This window comes from Thamnophis sirtalis, unplaced genomic scaffold (assembly GCF_051295495.1).
Source record: "Thamnophis sirtalis isolate CommonGarterSnake01/CBP01778 unplaced genomic scaffold, rThaSir2_p1.2 scaffold_2, whole genome shotgun sequence".
Taxonomy (NCBI): Eukaryota; Metazoa; Chordata; class Lepidosauria; order Squamata; family Natricidae; genus Thamnophis; species Thamnophis sirtalis.
Window position 1 is genome coordinate 152,761,188 of NW_028261382.1, and position 22,616 is coordinate 152,783,803.

Consider the following 22,616-nt stretch of genomic DNA (forward strand, 5'->3'; position numbering starts at 1 on the left):
GTTTTACTTCAATTTACTCTGTGGAATAGTTTGAAATGTTTTACTTCAATTTATTCTGTGTGGATTATTTTTTTAAATTGTCTTAGACTATTTAAAAAAAGATTCTATCCAAAATACAAAATACCAGCTGCAGTTATTCACTTAAGAACTATGGCAAAAAAGGTGGTATAGTGACCAAAGTTACAATGGCATTCAAAAAAGTGACTGATGACCATTTTTCACACTTAGCAACCATTTTCACACTTAGCAACCGTTGCAGCATCCTCATGGTCACGTGATCAAAATTTTGATGTTTGGCAACAGTTACAATTTATATTTGTAAATTGTAGTTATGTTTAAATAAAAAAAATATTACAATACTATTTTTGCGTTGCATGAAAATTTTTGTTGCTCTGTATAAAAAATTTAATCAAGCCTCCCCTCCCCCCCCCCCCCAGTCAAAGGTGTCCCTCTTTACCAATCTGAAAATCTGGTCACCTTAATTTAGGATTCTGTTTTTCCTAAATATGCCTAGACTGAAGAAGACAGAAAGATCTAAACAGAAACTCGGTTGTCCTACCTATCACAGGCTTTTTACAAATATGGTAATTATTCCCTCAACAGAAAAAAATATTACGGTACTAATAAGCAAAAAGGCTTTGACTTTCAATGCAACAAAAAGGCCCGAAAAGATCATCCACCATTCCTCAAATTTGCCAACTTTAACAAGTTTCCTTAATTTCATCCCACAAGAACAAAACAACTATTAGTAAATCTTGCTTGAATGCCAAAGCATCTGAATGGCACTAACCTAAATTTTCTATATCCTGTATTACATCACATACACATGGGGAAATTATTGAATGTACCAGAACAAACTATAATGTGGTAAATTGGATATTTTCCCATGCAAGAGAAGATGAATGTTCCATATTCATTCTCAAAACACAAAGTTACTTTTACCAAATGTGCATCATCTGTAAGCGAAAACAGATCCTGATTTAAGATTAGTCTATGAATCCCAAATTGTTTGGGATGCTAGATCTGTATATCACATAAATCTCTCATCTGTGGGGTCCTTGGTGCGTTGTGAGTTTGGCTGTTTTCTTGCAGTGCACTGATGATGTTACCTAGTTTGCTAATGAAATCAAGCTCAGGGAACACCAAGAACTTCACAGTTCACCCTTAGAGACTCTTCCAAATCACTTACCTTGTCAGTATAGCTACCACCTTGTGTATTACTCATTTCATAGTTTATTTAATCATAATTGCTGGCATATATTTCATTTAAAATTATGTATAAACATGGCTATGAGACCGCAGTTATGCAGTTCGTTGCTATAGTTCACTGTAATAAGACAAACACACATACACACAGGTTAAGGATATAAAAAGAACAAAATTCTTCCCAATTTATTTCAAGCCTGGGTTTTTTTTTATAAGATTAGAAAGAAAACAAATGATTAGTTTATAAAGAAGACAATAGCCAATTGGGTTATGACAGCTAAGTTGTTCCTAAATATTGAGGTTAAACAGAAATAAAAGCTAAAAACATAATTTTACGTCTAATGGGAATTAGATGCAATAGCGGGATTTATATTAGCATGTACACTTTAATGAGCATCAGCAATAGACAATCCTCAATTAGATTTCAAAATTTATTTCTGCCTATGGCATCAGGAGATCTTACAAGGTCAATAAATGTTGCATAAAAATTATACATTTGACATGTATGTCGAATATATATTTCTATTTAATGAATGCAGACAAAATGGTCGTAAAGAATAGAGTGGACAGCTTGGAAACCATGTGTTGTTTTGCAGATGCATCATTTCCCAGTATTTATTCTTTCATTGACCAATAGGCTTTTTCCTTAAAATTTAATCATTATTATAATGTGACAATGGATTCTATAATTTGAGGCTGAATTCCTCTTATACCTTTTACAGAATATATTGATATTCCAGAAATATGGTACTAGTTTAGTTGAATAGCTTAATATGATGGATTATGACAACAGTGTTTGTCTAGATTTCAGGACATGATATAAATACAGCTATACAATTTCTATACTATAGTACCATGATGGCGAACCTGTGGCATACCATTTCTATACTATAGTACCATGATGGCAAACCTGTGGCACATATGCCACAGGTGGCACATGGAGCCATATTTGGTGGCATGCCAGTTGTCAGCTCCGCCGCGCATGTGCACTGGCCAGCTAATTTTTTGCCCTTTCAGAGGCTGTTTTTGCCTTCCCCAGGCTTCAGGAAAGCCTCCAGAGGCTGAGGAGGGTGAAAAACAACCCCAATGGGCCATCCGCAAGTTTGTTCCCGAATTTCTGATTGGGCCATTGAGGCCATTTTTCACCTTCCCCAGGCTCTGGAGGCTTTCCTGAAGCTTGGGGAGGGCAAAAAACGTCCCAAATGGGCCAACCAGAAGTTTGGAAACGATCCATTTCCCGCTTCCAGTGGGCCAGAGGAGGCTGTTTTCACCCTCCCCAGGCTTCAGGAAAGCCTCTGGAGCCTGGGAGGAGTTGTGTGCGCATGCACAGGGTTTTGTGCATATATGCACAGGTGGGAGGGGAATTGTTAATGTGAATAAATACATTTAACAATTTTTTTTTAAATTTTGACTATGGAATAAGCTTGGGAAGATTGGATAGGAGAGAATTAGAGTTAGGGCTGAAGAAATAGGATGTTTTACCTATCTTCTGGCCATCATCTACAGTTGGATAAAAACATTGAGAGTAAGATAATTGCCCCAATCTTTTTCCAGGTTAACTTGTGATAACTTCGTTCATGCCTGTCTTCAGATGTTGCCATTATATTGACACTATAACTACACCCGATAAGCTGGATGCCAATTTTATTGAATAGTATTCTGTGTTTGTACAAGTCAAACCTATGTCTTTTGTCTGCTGCTCTAAATCATAAGACAAAAACATGGGGACTCCCCCCCCCCCACAAGCAAAATGGAGACTTGATCACAACTGAGGAAAATTGCAGACAGAAAAGCAGAAGAGCTGGATGTTCCCCTCTTCTTATTGTTTGATATATAGAAACACTTGTATATGTGTGCATACGTGCATGAGTGAATGAGTGTGGGGATGAAGGGGTGGACAGATGGAAAATTCCAGAATCAGGGAAACTTCTGACTTCAGCCAAAGAAGTAATGGAAATTCTTCTGCCCAAAAATTCTCAAGAAGCTGAAAGGAACCATGTTTATCATTTCTTATAAATCAAAAAAGAGAGAAGAGTACAATGCCTTCCAGTTTCTCATGAAAATAGATGATGCTGGGACACAGTGACGTGCGGTGAGGTTTATGCCTGGTGAGGCAAAAAGAAAAAAAGCGGCTTGACAACGGGCAGAGGGGAAAGCGGCGCCAGCAGAGGAAGTGGCAGCAGCAGCCGATGAAGTTCCCATGATGCAAAGTGCCCTGCCGCCGCCGAGGCCAACATCCACGCCGCCCCCGATCACGCCGCCTGCACGCTGCCCCAGCTTGCAGCCAGCGAGGCAGCAGTCGGTCTCAGCGGTACACTTTGCATCACGGGAGCCGCCAAGTGTCCGGGTCTGCAGCAAAGGCGCTTGGAGGCTCCCGCGATGCAAAGTGCGCCGCCGAGACCGATGCTGCCGCCCAGCCTGCGGCCACTGCTTCTCTAAACTCCACCAATGCAAGACCAGGATCACCTCTGGGGGAAGGCTGAGGCTGAGCGAAGTGGAGCGAAGCTTCTCAGCGGTCTCCCAGCACCGCGCAGAGGCTCTCGCAGGAGCGCATGCCAGCGGCCGGCGGCCCAAACGGCCCCGGCTGTGAGACAAGACAGTGCTTAATAGCAATAGCAGTAGACTTATATACCGCTTCATAGGGCTTTCAGCCCTCTCTAAGCGGTTTACAGAGAGTCAGCATATTGCCCCCAACAATCTGGGTCCTCATTTTACCCACCTCGGAAGGATGGAAGGCTGAGTCAACCCTGAGCCGGTGAGATTTGAACCGCTGAACTGCTGATCTAGCAGTAGCCTGCAGTGCTGCATTTAACCACTGCGCCACCTTGGCTCTTAAAGCAGCCGCTGCTGCCACCACCACCCCTCCTTCACCCGGCGAGGCGTTCCTGATGCCTTGGGCTGCTTTGCCGTGCAGCAGCTGCTTCTGCAAGGAGGCGCTGCGCCAGGAACTGGAGAAGCCGGCGGATCGCTCGGAAGCCACGCCATGCCCTTTCCGAGGAGGCCTGCCTGAAGCGAGGGGGGCTGTCGCCAGCACCGCCTCCGGCTTTCGAGTGGCAGCAGTGGCTGGTGTTGCTTCCTCGGTTGCAGTCGGGGGGGCGGCTGAATGTGGTGGCGCGATAGGAGGCAAGGACATGGCGGGGGAGACCTTTTCTCCTCCTCCTCCTTTGTGTCCTCGCTCAGCTGGGCATCTCTTCAAAGACTCGCCAGCTCCAGCGGAGTTCCTTCCCAGTCTTTGGCAAAGCAGTTCAGTGGGGCAGCGGTCGGCCTCGGCGGCGGCGGGGGCATTTGCATTGCAGGAGCCACCAAGCGCCCGGGTCTGCAGCAAAGTGCTTGGCTGCTCCCGCGATGCAAAGTGTCCATCTCCACAAGAAAGAAGCGAGGGCTTCTCCCACCTGGCTCTTGCAAGGAAACCCCTGGCTAAGCGTTTTATGGTTGGCTGAAATGCGCGGACGTTTCCAGTGACCCACAGGGCGAATGGCTGCCCAGCTGCCGCCGGAGAGCAGCTCTCGTTGCCATAGGAGCCGAGGTGGCGCAGTGATTAGGGTGCAGTATTGCAGGCCACTTCAGCTGACTGTTATCTGCAGTTCAGCGGTTCAAATCTCACCGGCTCAAGGTTGACTCAGCCTTCCATCCTTCCAAGGTGGGTGAAATGAGGACCCAGATTGTGAGGGCAATTTGCTGACTCAATTTGCTAAAAATCTGTAAACCGCTTAGAGAGGGCTGAAAGCCCTATGAAGCGGTATATAAGTCTAATTAATAAAATAAAAATAAAATAAATAAATTCTTGGCATGTTTTTCTCCGGGTAAAGTGGAGATGGGAGGGGGACTAGGAGGGAAGGGGTCACTCCTCGGGAGTCTATCTAGCCAGCAGCCCCAGGAGACACCCCCCCCTTAGAGAAGAATTGGGGCCATCAAAGCTCCCACACCCACCCAACTTTGGGATGCAAGAGATGGCAAGGCTCTCGTGCGGTCTCTTCTGACAAGAGCGAGCCTCCTCCTTCTCCCCTACTCCTCTCTCCTCTGAAGCGCGCCCTCCGAAATAACCCGCCCAACGTAAGCGTGCTCAACTGCAACAAGGCATGATTCGCTGCTCCCAGATCAGGAGGCGGAAGAATCAGTGCCTCCTTTGCAAACAAAATTTTTCGCTTTTTAGCCCTTGCTTAACTTTTAAAAGGCGAAAAATTCCTTATGCAAAGGAGGCCCATAGTTCTCTCGCCTCTTCCTATAGTTAACACTAAGCACAGACTCCAAGTCACTGTGACTTGGAGTCTGGTAGCAACTACCTTGGCTTTAATTATTTTTTAAAAATTCTTTAAAATTCTTTCCTTTTCCTCAGGAGACTGGTGAGACCCCGCCTCCCCTGCCTCTAGTGACTGCACGTCCCTGCTGGGACATCCTGGTTCAAGGAGGAAGGAAAGATGAAAATGGACAGTCAGATGGTACAAGGTCTGAGTCCCCCCAAATCCTGCTATTAGGTAGCCCTGGGAAGGGGGGGTTGATGTTCAAGAATCTGAACTTTTGAATTAAACCATTCCTACAGTATATGAAATCTCAGACGAGACCTGTTGAACTGGGTTATTCAAAGGAAACCTATCCTAACATGTTCCTTTATTAAGCAAATGAAAGTAGTATGTTGCCATAGGAACAAAACTCTCAGACAACTATTTTCTGACAGAGGACAATTTTGAGTGTTCTGAACTGACATAACCATCTTTAGAAATGTCAGACAGCGTTGAGACCCTAAGATGTTATACTGTTGTGTGAAATAATACCAATCCTACATGGGTTGGGAGAGCCCTAGAACAATAGCATATGCTTTCATCTAGTACATGGCAATATGCTTGCTGCAGTGGTGGGATTCATTTTTTTTTACTACCGGTTCTATGGGCATGGCTTGGTGGGTGTGGTGTGGCCTGGCTTGGTGGCCATGGCAGGGGAAGGATACTGTAAAATCTCCATTCCCTCCCCACTCCAGGGGAAAGTTACTGCAAAATCCTCATTTCCTCCCAATCAGCTGGGACCCGGGAGGCAGAGAATAGATGGGGCAGGGCCAGTCAGAGATGGTATTTACCGGTTCTCTGAACTACTCAAAATTTCTGCTACCAGTTCTCCAGAATTGGTCAGAACCTGCTGAATACGACCTCTGGCTGGCTGTCTTTGAAAACTGTCCAAAAGCTTCATCTTGAATGCACTGGACCAGTAATCAGCTGTCACCTGCCACCACCAATTTTTACCCCTGTGTTCCAATCCCCACAATGGCTTCCAGTTGGCTTTCAAGTTCAATTTAAGATTCTAATTGTTATGTAAACAGACTTCTCTAACTTTACTCTGAAGCTTCTTGGTAACCACTCTCCCCAACTGGAATCGATATTGACCTCCGACTTGACTTTTTCATCGCAGATGAAATTGCCAGGATGAAGATATTGCCAAAAGTTTCTGCAAGGTCCATACTATGGAGGTTGATACACCCTGCTTTCGGATAGAAATATCTATCTTTCAAATAGTATTCCATCTGAACTGGAATTCTGGCCTTCCACAAATTAGCTGAAAGAAAGCTGTTCTGAATGGCTTACAGTGATGTGTGACACCTATAAAGAAAACTGCCCAATAGGTCTGGCCTTTATACTTTATAAATATATAATTTAATTTGTTTTATTGTGGATATTTTGTTATGTTTCATTCCTGTAAACTACCACTGTTGGCGCAGTGGTTTGAATGCAGTATTGCAGGCAAACTCTGTCCACAGCCTAGCGTTTGATCCTGACAGGGGTCAAGGTTGACTCAGCCTTACATACTTCTGATGTTGGTAAAATGAGGACCCAGATTGTTGGGGCAAGATGCTGACATTTTAAATTGCCCAAAGAGTGCTGTAAAACACTATGGGGCAGTATGTAAGTCCAAGTGCTATTGTTATTGCTAATAGTGCTATGGTTGCAGCAGGTAGAGAACAAATAAACGAGGAGGGGACCGGAAAAGAAGAGGTAGAGGTTAGGGTTTCAGGAAACAAAATGACATTTTACTAGTGGATTATATTTTCTTGCTAATTCATCTACTTACTGGAAGATCACTATCAATTTACTTTCTGCAAAATACGTAATAACCAAAGGTTGAGGTTTAGAATTTAGGATCCCTAAATTACATATTACATATTCCAAACTATCATTAATATTGCTTTTAGGGCAGCATGACTTTACTATATACTGCAGTGATTGTGAACCTTTTTGTAAAGGCGTGCCAAAATTGTGTGTGTGCGCGCGCGCGATAGCGCATGTCCCCATGCCCACATGCACAAGTCAATGCACCCTGCCAACCTGTGCATGTGCGCGTGGCCCCCATGCATGTGCACACAACACACACACACACGATGGGAGTTTTTACCCTCCCAGGCTCCAGAGATTTTCCTGAAGTCTGTGGAGGGCGCAAATGGCCTCCCCAGAGGCCCTCCAGAAACCAGAAATGGATCATTACTGAACTTCTGGTTGGCCCATTGGACCCGTTTTTTGCCCTCCCCAGGCTCCCGGGGCTTTCATGAAACCTGGGGAAGGTGAAAAATGGGCCCAACGGGCCAACCGGAAATTAGATAATGATCCATTTCCAGCTTCCAATGAGGCCAGGGGAGACCATTTTTGCCCACTCCAGGCTTCAGGAAAGCCTCTGGAGTCTGGGGAGGGAGAAAAAGAGGCCCAACAGACCAACTGGAACTTCATTTCCGAATTTTCGGTTGGGCCTGTTTTTTGCCCTCCCCAGGCTCTGGGGGCGTTCCTGAAGCCTGGGGAGGGTGAAAATGGCCTCCCCCAGCCCTCTAAAAGACCAAAAATCAGGAGCTGATGGCTGGCATGCCAGCAAATATGGGTCTGTGTGCCACCTGTGGCACGAGTGCCATAGGTTCACTATCATGGATATATTGTATGCAGCACAATAGTATATGCAAATCCATTCTTTTTTGTTTTAAATTTCCATATGAAGCTTTAATGGTGACCTAGGCAAAAAGCATAACTAAAAGCTCTTTAATTTTGCCAACTCTTTCCATTAAATGCAGACCCCTGGAACTATGCTCCATGGCACTTTGGGGTTTCTCTATCTTCTAGCTTTACTAGAAGAGTAAAGGAGAATTATTTTAAGGAAAATTATCTTTCTACTATTACAAGTACTGTATTTTTATTCCATTTATATTCCTTTTATCCATTTTAAAGAGAGCTGCAAATTTTAATAAAATCAATGTACCAGCAAATGTTAGTAAATGCTGCCTCTTTAGGTTTTGGAGTGCAAAGTCTATTTTCATTTTTAAAATCAGATTTTCAGAGAAAACTGTGCACAATTACTGTATACTGAGCTACCTGATTCCCGGAAATTTGCCCAACCCTTTTATTAATTTTGTGTAATGCCTTTTGCTGAAAAAAAACCCCCACAGGATTACACTGGAAAAAGATATGCAAAATGCTCTTTAAACACAGAAAATTACACAGAAAATAACTGTCTTTAGAATCCCAGCTAGGGAAAGGATCATTTTCAAGTATTAGAACAGATGCTATTTTAAAATGTTATGTTTTACATACAAGATACACTTATACAGATATTGTTTTTTTTTAATTACCATAGGTTGTTGATAGAAAGTTAATACAATGCATTTTGTGTGTAACTCCTGTTATTTTAGTTTCTATTACAATTCTACTTCCACATTTTGTATATTAAGATTTGGGAAGTTAATAGAGCAATACTGTATACATAGCACATTACCTTTTCCATTTTCTCTTCTTTTGAAGAAGGAAGACCACTATTATGTGTTTCTTAATGTGCTGTTCTTATTTAGCGCTTATTTAAAAGCACAGCTATTACCACCCAACCTCACCCTCTCCTCCAAAGGCTGAAATACATACCTTAGAAAAAACCTGTGCTATTTTTGTCAATAGTTTTTATTTTGTGCTACTTTCAAAAGCATAGATGACTCATAAGAGGTCTGCCTTGCTGTTAGATGTTAGCAACAATGCTTTCCTTACATCAATAAACATCTACTCATTTTTAAATTAGTCATCCAAACATGAGTTGACAAAAATTCTTGAGTACAAAAGGGCAGTTAATGCTCTTTCAATGCACTAGGACACATTAATCTGCCCACTAGTTACAGCAGAGATACCAAAAGTTTCCACAGATTAAACATATAGAGTTGGTGTTCTGTGGTTATGATTCATGCAATATTTTCTCCTATGAAATAAAATTAGCATAACCTTTCATAGATTCTGAATATACGTATGGAGGAGAAAATATTCACTTGGTAATGCATACATTATTGAAATTTTAAGTGGACAGAGGTTAAGCTTACAGAATTGACTTTTCACCCCACTGAGATCCTGTTTATGAATGAAAGCTACTGAAGTGTTAGGAATTTTCTCTCTCCCTCCTATCATTTCTGCTGGAAGTCAAAAACTCTGTTGATCTACTTGGGCTGGCTCTCCTCTTGCCTGTGAAGCACAATGATTGATTTTGGGTCTTTTATTCTCTTGCAACCCAATGTACCTCATGCTGTTTTTATCAGGCTTGTGCAAAAATCACTATTTCAGGAATATGCCAATTTTCCTTGAACAATGTCTTTTTCTCTTGAAATTAAAACCATTACATAAATAAATGAATTGCTTGGATTCAAGGGTATCTTGTTTCTCTTAATAAAATGCATTTAATGTTGGGTTTGTTAAATCCAACAGCACACATTTTTGGATCCAACAGCTTGTAATATATAAAATTTTCTTTCTCAGATCACTTATAGCCTGGGCAAATTTGAGCTAAGATATGAATACAAGTCAATCTCTGATCCTGTTAATAAAATATATTTTCATTGTTCAGTGATGAATGGCAACTTAATGAATGCAGTCATACAAATGGAAAGAAAAAGGAAGGGATTGGTTAAATATTAGGAGAAAATATTGATAAACTACATCCTGACCACTGTGCCACCACGGCTCTGTTACTTATTCCAGTTTATTAATTTAACCGTTCATTAAGTCTCCAGTCCTGCTTTGTGGAGTAAATAATAACAGTAATATTCATAGCAATAGGAATATTTGATCATTGAATATTACTGATATTTGAAAAAGTGTAAATACTTAGTTGGATGAATACTACTTCAATCTCTTAGTTGTATACATGATTGGGTCCCATTCTTTATTTTTATTGTTGAAAACTGTAATTCAACAACTGTAATTTTAGTAAAACACTAGGTGGAGCCAGTCTCTCAAGTCTGAATTTGAAACAGTCTTCAAAATAACTTTAAAAACTATACTCTTATCTAATAATCATGACAAATTATTATCTGTACCAGTTGTTAAATGTTTAACCACCAGTTTCACCTACCTTGGCCTCCAAATACTATCATAAATGTCTGATAAAACTAAAATAAAATGCTCCGTATGGAAATTTACATTCTTCTGCAGTAGCTTTTATAAAAAGGAACAGCAAGTATTTAGCATATGTGGTTTTGAAGTGCCATATGATGAAAATACAAAAGTGAAAAAGTTATACAAGTGAATTAAATAAGATGGATATTTATAGAACTGATGACACACTGAACTACCAAGGCAACAACTCACTCTTTTTCAACCCAGTCTCTGAATACTTAAAAAAAGAATAATAACTCTGCCAGGGCAATATAACTTCATTTGGCATCAATCACAGCATCATAAGCCCATTATACAATGGGAAAATTACAAAGGCAGAAGGCGACTCCTTGGATGATTGTGGATACATTTCATGTGAACAATTCAACTTCCTTTCTTACTCTCTGATGAACCAAATTTCCTCCCATCAACTCTGGGATATGGAAATGTAAAACAATATCAGAACTAATACTATGAAATTTTTTTTTTTTAATGTTCTATTGAAAAATAACCATGTGTTTTATTCTTTCACCTGAAGAAACCAGTCTGCATTCGCATACCTATGTGAGTAGTTTAGATAAATGAACGTGTAATTCAGAGTTGCTATTTGGCTGTCTCACAAAATGCTTCCATAATATTCTTTCTGTGATATAATAGTAATAGTACTTAGACTTATATTCTGCTTCACAGTGTTTTACAGCATTCTCTAAGCAGTTTAGGGAGTCAACATATTGCCCCAACAATCTAGGTCCTCATTTTACCAATCTCGGAAGAATGGAAAGCTGAAATCAACCTTGAGCCGGTGAGGATCAAACTGCTGGCAGTCGGCAGAATTAGCCTGCAATACTGCATTCTAACCACTGCACCACCTCAGACAATAAAGACAATAAATAATATATAAATATAACTTTCTTAAAAGAGATATTATTTATGGCTACTTTTAACTCTTCTTATCCAAAAATAAAATTTAAAAAAATACGGGCAAAGCAGGCGGAACATAGTTTCTAGGATTCTTTCCATTCCATTTCCACCGTGGCCACCGGAGGCATTTGAATCATATCAAAGCTGTGTATTGTGGCCCTGTGTGTCTCTGTTATTTCTTTTTTCCTATTGTGTTTACAGAGCTATGTCGGGTATATGTGCAATGGAAAGCACAGAGCATACACACCACTCTGTATCGTCATGTAATCAGAACTACTCTCCAACTGCATCTCCCATAGAAATTTCAAGATTTTTTATTTTTGCTCCACAGCCCCTGCCTAAATAGTTCCATTTTCAAACTTGATATTTCTACTATTGGGTTTTCCCCCCAGTAATAGAAAATCCATTCTGTTGAGTTTTTGAAGAACTGTCCTACTGACAAAAATTCAACATTCCATTGAGTTGAAAGAAAAATACAATAATGTCTCTGTCCTAATCTGGAATATCTGAGTATAAATAAAAATCAGCCACAGATGCCTCTTGCGCAACATTCAAATATTTTTCTCTAGAATGATGTAATTTGCTAACTGCATTTATCATCCTGAAGACACATTATGCAATAGATAAAATACAGCCTCTTCTTCCAATTCATTTAATGCATGATGATTCAATCCAGACTGGGATCACGATGCAGAGGAAAAGATATAAACTTAATGATTAAGGGTTTCTTTTACATCTACCCACAACTGAAAAAAAAATAGAATTATCATAAAATAATAAATTGGATGGAGGAATAGACTGGTCACAATCTAAAAAACCCTGGTATGATGCACAATAGTCTTAATTTTATATATTGAAAGACTGTCATACAATATATCTTTTACATATCACAAGATTCTTTAAAACAATAATGTACATTCTCCCCTTCTGCTTTGGCCAGTCCCAGGTGGCCAACTGACCATAAAAAGTTCAAATGTAAGTTAGAATGGACCAAATTAATATAAAATGAGAAAGTCTAGCAAATGGGACATGTCGTAGGATTTCCTTAAAATGGGGTCAAAGCAGAGGTGGTATTCAGCCAGTTCTGTCAGGTTCCGGAGAACCGGTAACAGAAATTTTGAGTAGTTTGGCGAACTGGCAAATAGGCTGGCCCTGCCCACACTGCCTCCCAGCTGATCTTCTTTTGTTGCCATGAACAGGAGAATGGAGTTGGAAAGCAGGTTAGTGGGATGGGGAGGGAATGGGGATTTTGCAGTATCATTTCCCTGCCACACCCACAAAGCCACACCTACGCCCACAAAGCCACCCCTACAGAACCGGTAGTAAAAAAAATTGAATCCCACCACTGGGTCAAAGATAACCTGGAGCAAGGCAGAAAAAATTATGTATCCAAACTCAGAAGCTTCAGACAGCAGGGACATGATCCTTGAGAGGACTGTCTTGGTGATGCTTACAAAGAAAGAAGGCCTCTTAATCAGACCATTTAGGATTTCAAAGGTCAATGCCAATGCCACTACTTAAATTGTGAAAGCATCAATCAAGGTCTTTCAGTAGGCATCACACGATCTTTGGATTGTGTACTGATTAGCAGCCTAATTGCTACATTTGCTACATTTTGCACCAAGTACAACAGCTGGAACTTTTCAAGTGCCCCTCCATATGCAATGCATTGCAAAAGAAGATGGAACATAATCGAGATAAACATCGCCATATGCAACTGGGTTCTAAAATTTAGGAAAATCTGGCACATTTTATGAATAATACATGCAGTACTTATACTGTTAGTTGTCCTACTGCTGCAAATCATTTCAGTTTTGAACTTAGCAGGCACTGACCTCACCGACACTTTTACATAATGAAAATTGAAGTGGACCGAGGAAAAACGAGGCAGGAGGCTCCTGAGGTAACTCTAACAGCTTTTATTAGAACAGACTGAACAGCAGAACTAGCAAGTGGTAGATTGGGACCCTGCCCTGCTTGACAGCTCTTTATACGGAGCTGTCAAGCAGGGAGGCCAATGGGCGCGTGTCTGACAGCCCGTGCTCAGCCAGCCGCGCCTTAGCCAAACAGGCGCAGCTTGGCTGTTGCTGGCTGTCAGTCGTACATGTGAGGACTAAACACTTCTTCCCCCCCCCCCAGCGAGGGCGCATGCGGAAATGTAGTGCATGCATACTCGTGAAGATAAGCAGGACAACGGTGGACAGGCCCAAACGCCTCAATTTAGGAGGCAGCGCTGGAGAGGTAAGACGTCCCTGTTACAGCTCCTCCCCGAAGGGAGTGGAGCTCTGGGTGACACCACGAAGGCCTAGTCTGGAGGGCGGAATCCCAGAAACAGGTAGGCCGGCCAGCGTGGGCGTGGCCTGTCAGGCAGGTGAATACAAACTTGCCAGTATACGGCGGTTGGGAGGGGAAGGCCTGGTGGCGGAAGGCCTGGTAGTGGTGAACTGGGGAATGCAAGGTGGGTCTGAGCTGGAGAACCAAATGGTTGCCGGGAGGCGGTAACTGGGTAGGAGAGGCCTGACTGGGGGAAGGCCTCATGGGGAACAGAGGCCAAGTGCGGTGGTGGGCATGAGGCTGGCTGCTGGGCAACAGTGGCCGGCCTCGGCGGGTTGGATTGAGTTGAGGCCTCTGGTGGTAGGCGGTGCCTTAGTTGGTCCACATGGTGCCACCACTCGGTGCCATCTGGTAGGTGGACCCTGTAGGAACAGGGACCAGTTATTGCGGTGAAGGTGGCAGGCACCCACCTAGGATCCCCCGAGTAGCTCTTGGCCCAGACCAGGTCCCCCTCCCCAAAGGTGCAGGATGGGGCCCCCAGGTGGCCAGGCTGTGCCCCTGAATAGAGAGGGTGCAGTCTATCCAGGGTAGTCCGCAGGCGCCGGCCCATCAGGAGCTGCGCGGGGCTCTTCCGAGAGATAGGGCAAGGAGTGGAATGCTGACCCATAAGGTAAGCAGCCACTCTTGCCAGCCAGTCACCACGGTCCATGCGGCCCAAAGCCTCCTTGGCCGATCGGACTGCCCTCTCCGCCTGGCCATTGCTGGCCGGATGGTAAGGGGCGACTGGCACATGGCGGATCCCTTGCACGGCCAGGAATTCCTGGAACGTCGTGGAGGAGAATTGCGGGCCATTGTCGGACACAACTACATCCGGCAAGCCGTGTGTGGCAAACTCCTGGGCAACTCCCATTCCCGAGAGGAGGCAGAGGGGAGAGCAGGACGGGACACTTGGCAGGGGACACACCTCCCCACCCAGCTCTCAGATAAGCACAAATGCAGGGGTGAACTGAGGAATCTGGCCACATTCCACCGTAGTCTGTTTTCTTCCATACCACAAGTGCTTCCATATAGTCTGTATTTAGCTGACAGAATATCAACAATTACAATTCAAAGTGCAATCTGTGTAGAGTTGTTTTTTTTTGAAGCTCAGACATGGCAGTCCTATCTCAGCAAGCTTCTTTGATAGCTGTTCTTAACATTCAGCAGTCTGAAAAACTGATTAGCAGTTGCATTTTTGCAACAGTAATACAATAGCTTGGAGGAAAAGATATTGGGAAACTACAGATCTCTCCTAGGTGGAGAGATCAAAGCAGCTACAAAGAACCCTAGGAGACAAACAGAACAGCTTCTTCTTTATTAGCGATCCGGTGTGTAAATAGAGTAGGAGATAAAAAAGTATGCCCAATTTTGAGTTGAAATGGTACAGCCCCAAGAAGTTGCTGTAAGTCATAAATATTTTACATGGTGGAACAAGTCACTAACTTCAAAAATGTCAATCCTTTGTTTCATCCAATTCAGAACTGACAAAATGAGTTACTAATTCTGTTTTACCAGAATTAAAATCAACCATAATGCAAGTTCAGGCAGTCCTTGTTTAACCACCAGTCACTTAGTTACCATTCAATCTTGGAACCACAAAAAGATATGACCTAATTCTGAAGTTCCAACAGCTGCACACACACATACACACACACACACACACACACACACACACACACACACCAGTCACATGATTACATTTCGGACCTGGGAAGCAGCTTGTTTTTACAGCCATTTTCAGTGTGCAGCAGTCAAGTGAAAATATTGCAATTTTCAGTGTCTTTTACTGGCTTCTACCATTTACTTGGTTTCTGGCAAAAAATACTCATTCAGAAAAGGTTGTAAAATAGGATGCTGTCATGTGTTGATCCACTTAATGGCCGCCATGACTGACAACTCTAAATCTAGACTTAAATACAGTCCTAAATCAAGGGCTACCTGTAACCCAGGGTAAACTACTATTACAATGGACTTAAAAATAGGTTTCCAGAAACAAAATCTATAGGAAAAGATAACTTTAAATTTAATTATAATGATAAAATTTGGTACAAGGGATTTTTCATTATTCCATTTTCTGAAACATGGAAAAAAGTCAAAAGATTGATTTGTGAATTAAAGCTATTACAATTTTACAAAAGATATTCAGTTGCTACAAAGGGCTTCTCATTTATTTCCACATTATTTAAAACTACTAAAAACTATCTAGATCTGCAAGATAATGAGTGTGTTTGTATGTGTGTGTGTGTGTGTTTTCATAGATTTTCACAGGTACAGGTATGCAGGTCTTGGCGTATTTGGGTCTTTTTCCGTGTAAGATTGAGAGTATCTTGGTGACGTTTTGATGAGGTCCCAAACGCTATCTTCAGGCTGGCTCCTTCAGCTTCGTGCTTGAGCAAGCAAAGCATGATTGGAACTGCCGTCTTTCTATAAATATTGGGGGTGGTGGAGTGCTGGCTGTTTTGTAACATCCTGTGTGGCTGAGGTACTGGCTGTGTGCCTATTGTTCTTTTGTGTTGTAACGACCTGGGTAATGGACTGTGTGATGATATCCTGAGCTCTATTGTAGTGATATCCTGAGACCTGTGCTGCAACCTCCTGGGGGATTGGCTGCATTGTAACATCCTGAACCTTTGTGTTGTAACCTCCTGAGTTCTGTGATGTAATGTCCTGAGCTGATGGCTGTGGTGTAACATCCTGAGCTTTGGTTTGGCTCCGAGTTTGCAGTCTGGCCATGTGTTCATGGTGTGTGTCAGTTTGCTTTGTGTGGCGGTCGGAGGGGGTGCAGCAGTTGATGATGCTGCCATCGTTTGGCTTCTGGATGGTGGTTGCATTTGGTCTATGGGATGGGTTTGGGTTAGGGTTAACTCCATCAACTAATCAAGATGTTACAACATAGCCAACCAATCCACTTACAGCAACAAAGCCAGCACTCCACACACCCCCACCAATATTTATAGAAAAACGGCAGCTCTGATCACGCTTTGCTCGCACAAGCACGATGCCGAAAGCACCAGCCTGAAGATGGCGAGTGGGACGTTGTTAAAACGGCACCAAGATACTCTCAATCTTACACAGGAAAAGACCAGAATACGCCAAGACCATGCATATATTCAGTATATATAATGACCTTATATATACTGGCCTAATGGCTAAGATTTCTGCCTAGTACGTAATATAGCCCAGGTTCGAATTCCAGTAAGGGTATGGCTAGCTGATGAGAGCTAAATAGCTTGAAATAGATCTATACTAGTCTCCCTTTATTTATTTATCAGCACAAATACAACACAAATGTAACAAAGGCAACAGTAAAAATATTGGGTTTCTGTCATGATGGACTCTTGTGACGAGCCGATTGACAGATGATGGAAGCAGTTAGCTTCCTCCCATAATTGGGGCTTACCAGGGGTTGCAAAAAAATAAAATAAAAAAAAATCTAATAGATACCTTTCACCCTGGCTTCGCTGATAACAGATAAGAGCCTGTGGCCTAATGGCTAAGATTTCTGCCTATATATATACTTAAGTATATATATATACTTAAAGTCACAACCCCTGGTATGCCCAAGTATGGGAGGAAGGTCACACTTCCACTCTCTGTCATTAGGCTCGTCACAAGAGACCATCCAGACAGAAACCCAATATTTTTTACTGTTGCCTTTTTGTTACATTTGCTATATTTATGCTGATAAATAAATAAAGGGAGACTAGTATAGATCTATTTCAAGCTATTTAGCTCTCATCAGCTAGCCATACCCAAGTTTGGGAATCGAACCTGTGCTCCATTGCCTCCCAGGCAGGGAATTAACCATTTGAGCTACAGAGAACGACTCCTTTATCAGCCAGCCAGGGTGGGAGGTATATACTTAAAGTCACAACCCCTGGTATGCCCAAGTATGGGAGGAAGGTCACACTTCCACTCTCTGTCATTAGGCTCGTCACAAGAGACCATCCAGACAGAAACCCAATATTTTTTACTGTTGCATTTTTGTTACATTTGCTATATTTATGCTGATAAATAAATAAAGGGAGACTAGTATAATTATAATGTATAAGGTTTATTAAAATATAAAAGAACAGTTTAACAAAAAAATGTGATATTTAAGCAAAGAGATGTTATATTCTGTTCTTTTGTGGATCTCAAGAAGTAATTCTTTTTGAAATCCAATATCCCTACATTTTCAGTGGATCGCTAAGAAGCTAATACCTGGCCTGTATACCATTTGACCAGCATAAACCACAATGCCCTTTCCAAATTTGCCACTTTTCATATCCTTTCAATCAGAATTCTGATGAACATCTTCCCAAACATATTTTATAAGCAAATACTTCTGCAATTTACTTGCTAACATTTGGACTGACACAACTGGATGATCACTGAAGACAAAGAGACAAAGGGGTGGGTGTACATTTTGGCATTTACTTTTGCTATTTATACATAATGTAACAATCACATTCTCCAAATTGTCAGGCAACAGATTTAATAAACAAGTCACACAGCCAATTCATAAGCAAATGACACCCATTATTTTAATATTTTTGTAGCTACACCGTCTACATCAGGGGTCCCCTACTGTCCCCTACTGTCAGGACATGGCCCAGTACAGGGCCATGACCTATTTGAAATTGGGCCGTCTGAGTGGTGGCCGGAGCGTGTGCATGCACAGACAAACTTGCCCATGCTTGCACAAATCAAGCTGCACATATATGCATTAGCTCACCTGTCATGCAAAGACTGTGTGTGCACATGCATGTGCAAGCCCGCCACTGGCACAGCCTCCCTCTCCCCTATCAGCTAGGCCTCAAAGTTTGGGGACCGCTGATCTATATTTTCAACATTACCATTTTTCAACATTTTCACAGCATTTATAAATTCCTTTTCATAATTGTTCTTGGACGTGTAAAATTTTTTTCAGTTTCACCCTTTGATTTATTATTATCCTTCCCATCCAAATCTCTAAAATAGTTCTTGCAGCATTTCTTTATATCAGTTTCATTCCAAATTACTGAATCGTTTTTATGCTTAATTATATTACCTTTGCTGAACTCTTCTTATTCAGCCCTTTTCTCCACATCTGAAACTTGATTTATTTGGTCTCTCTATATAGAATATACCATTCTATAAGGCAACTGTCCTCAAGTTTCCCATTTAGTGTAATTTTGCACACTTCTCTGGCACTCTGTGATGTAATTTTACCTTGATTGTTTCTCTATTTATTTTTATAACTACCATTCACTGGAGAGTATATAATTATCATCTATGTATGAATTTCTATTTTTATATTTACATACTATACATACACAAACACACACACATACACACACACACAATTATATAGCTTACTACAATTTACACTTTTTAACAAATTTCACTTATAATTAAATCTACATTTTTATTTCCAACTGTGTGGGGTAGTGACAGATGCTTCTCTATCAGAGCACAACAAGAAAATTGCTGTAAACTCCACATAGGCATCAGGAAGGGCACCCGGCCAGTAAATACTCAGTTCCATTCAGTCGTCCTGACCCCACCCTGAAGCAAGGGATTATAGGGTTGTAAAATGACAATTAATCAAATCCTCTCTATTAGATTGTAGCATAAAATTTTCACTCAGATCAGAGCCTTTCCTTTTCCTTCAGTTTCATTATCACACAATTTTTCACTCTTTCACTTCATTAATTTATATGCTTTACCATATACGCTTCATACATTTGCAAGTTAAAATATTCAAGTGTTGTGGCCATCAATATCAGGACCCATGAAACTGACCAATGACTTTGATAAACGGGAAGTTTTGTTTAATATGAAAAATAGGGAAAAAGGAGCCTAGATTTACCAGCGGTTGCTTTGGGCAGCCTCGTTTATTTCTCCATAAGGAGACACAGAGAAAGGATTCATTGCTTTAAATTATCTCTTAGATTTTCTATTTTGTTAGCACCTACAATGCTCCACTAACCTTATGAATCAATTGTTTCCTCATTATGCTGACACATAAAGTGTAGGCCACAGCTTGCAGTTTCTTTCCAAATGGAACTATTTAACTACTTCCTTATCATGAACATCTTCCTGTGCAAGTGTAATTTAGCAACCTTTGCCACTGTAATTTTCTTTGCTTCATTTTCTTTAAAGCTAATCTTTTATGTGACAGACTAAATACTCATTCATCAGCACTATTATTCCTCCAACAACTTGAAATGAATAGCTATGGTTTAAATGCAAAAAGAACAAGAAGGAACAATGATCTCCATACACATAAAAAATACAAAAATAATTTTTCAGCATGATTTGTTTGCTGCATCTTATATTTCGGGCTAACAGGCAAGAAAATGCAACTTAAATGTTATTTCGGAGCAAGCAACTTTGAACAGAGTCGACATTTGCATATTACTTCCTTATAAGAAACAAAAAAGCAAAACAGAAAAATTCCCTTTCCTCATTAAAGACAAGAATTACTGGTTCCTAGCTTTTGACTTTTTTCTTAACCTGGGTCAATGGCTAAGAACTAGGGGAGCACAGGTCAAGCTCAGGAAATGCGGCCAATGAGAATACCTGAGAAAAGATGGAATAATGCAAAAAGTCATCAAATGAAGTGGTGGATGAAAGACCAAAATCTCATTTAGGAAGGCTAAATCAGTCTTCAGATCGCTTTATTGGAAAAAAATAAGTTGGGGAAAACATTATAAGAGAAAAGAACATTCTAAAGTTACACACTGAATCCCTGTATTGGACATATTTTGGAAAAATAGATACTTTAGTCAGGCTCTGACTAACATTTTAGACAGCTATCTTTACGTTTCAGTTCATTTCATGCATTAATCTTAAAATCTATCAATAGTAAGGTTCCCAAGATGTTAAGATGGCCCACAGTACAGAACACCAGAAAAGACTCATGAGTAATATTAAAAAATGTTTGCTTAGTGCCTATCGTTAACCTTTTAGCAATCACAATTCTATATTTCAACTAAATTAGCCACATCAAAGTGTTTTAAAATTTAAAAAGAAGTACTGTTCAAGATTTTACTACAGCAGGAAAACTGAAAATCCAACTACAATGTATGATGAACTGAAGTATGCATCACAGTTTGTTGTACTTGTTACTGTTACCAGAAAAATCTGTTATCAATTTCATACAAGAAAAGGGCACAAGTAAAAAAAGTTTTATTTTCGTGAATATTTCTCCCCTTTTCTACCACCATCACAAATAATATCAAGCATGAATTGTACCTCAATATTTTATAAACAAAATTTATACATGGTTTTTTTCCCCCAAACCAACTTTATGGCCTTTTCTTTCTATGCAAAACTCAATAATCAAGATTTTGGAGTACTTTTCCCCAACTAAAATTGTGCCACAGTGTTACATACTATAAATGAACTTTCTGTTCCTGATACATACAAACGTCTCATGGCAACTTAAATATAAACAACCCAGTCAATGAAAAATTAACTCCATAATGTAAAGTTCCAAAAGTATAGTAACTGATACCATAACTTCTTCTCTAGTACATCTCTATCGAGGTACTAGCAACCTGATAAATGAGCACATTACAAAACCAGAATCTTCTATGTCCCAAATCCAGAGGAACAACAACACTTGCAAAAAGTTTTGAAAGGAGTTAAATATGTACCCAAGAAATGACAGACTTTCAGTGTATAAACCTATAGCATCTTAGATAACAAATCCAAGCCTGAATCATTTGTTTTTACAGTACATTAGTAAGCTATCTATGACCAGATCTCCTCATGTTTCTGTTTTTCATAGCATATTTACTATCAACATTAATGTGACACATGGCATCCCTCTTAGTTTAATTCCATTTATAAACTGCAACTGTCTTGGTCTATAAAATGAAGAGCTGTACCTCTCACTGACTTTTTATACACTTCTAACCAAGAAGTTTGGATATAGTCAGGAAATGATTGAAATCCTTTAGAAATTTGACCTAAAAGTTGGTAAGCAATTAATGTAAGCCAGCTTCTAGTGCCAAGGAAATGAGAAACAGATCTCTCTTGCAGTCTAATTAATACTCAGCCAAAGCTACTAGCCATACAGAAGTTTTCTTCAGTCATTGATTAAGGCATGCTGCTTTGAACATAAATCATTAAATAATCAACACTCAGCTGCCAAACTAATAACTGGACCTGATTACCTAACAATCCAGGCAATCATTGTATGAGATCAAGTTGTTAGTAGTTGCAAAAGTTAGTAAATCTTTACGGTTTATTTTCTTTTGTATATTCTGTTTTTCCTTTTTCTCTCTATTTAATTATCAGTTATTTTATTCTACAAACACAACTAATACAGCCTTGTCTCATTATGGTAAAAAAAAAAATAAGAGCACCATAATGAGACAATGTTATTGATTCCTAGTTTTATTTTTAAAATTGTAATATATTCCCATTCTACTTCACTGATTCAAGTAATTTCAGTAAAAATTTATTCCTTGGTAACAATTTGCTTAACTGTTGGAAGGGGTTTTTTTTTTTTGTGACTCAATAGATCATGGCTGCCAATCTCACGGCCCAAGGGCTGGATGAGTCACATGCTGGCTACACCCTTGCCCAGTTCAATGAAGGGGAAGAAAATCACAATAGGTCACATGACGACACCATGACGACACGAGTTTGACACCCTTGCAATAGATGATGAAAGAAGAAAACAATTAATCCTGAAAATAATTTCTTAATCAATGAAGCGGGGTTTTTTTTCCACTTCAGAATTTTCAAAATGAGAGGAAGCACAAAACACAGATGATGTTTCAGTGATGGTGCAAGTCACTTGTTTCTTTGTCAAGCTATTTCGGAACCTGT

The 22,616-nt window shown here is 40.7% G+C and overlaps 1 protein-coding gene across 2 annotated transcripts in view; it reads right to left on the minus strand.

Annotated features, from left to right (window-relative positions):
• EPB41L3 (erythrocyte membrane protein band 4.1 like 3) overlaps positions 1 to 22,616 on the minus strand; it is a 157,511-nt gene that overhangs the window by 114,762 nt on the left and 20,133 nt on the right. The gene's annotated exons all lie outside the window — the stretch shown is intronic.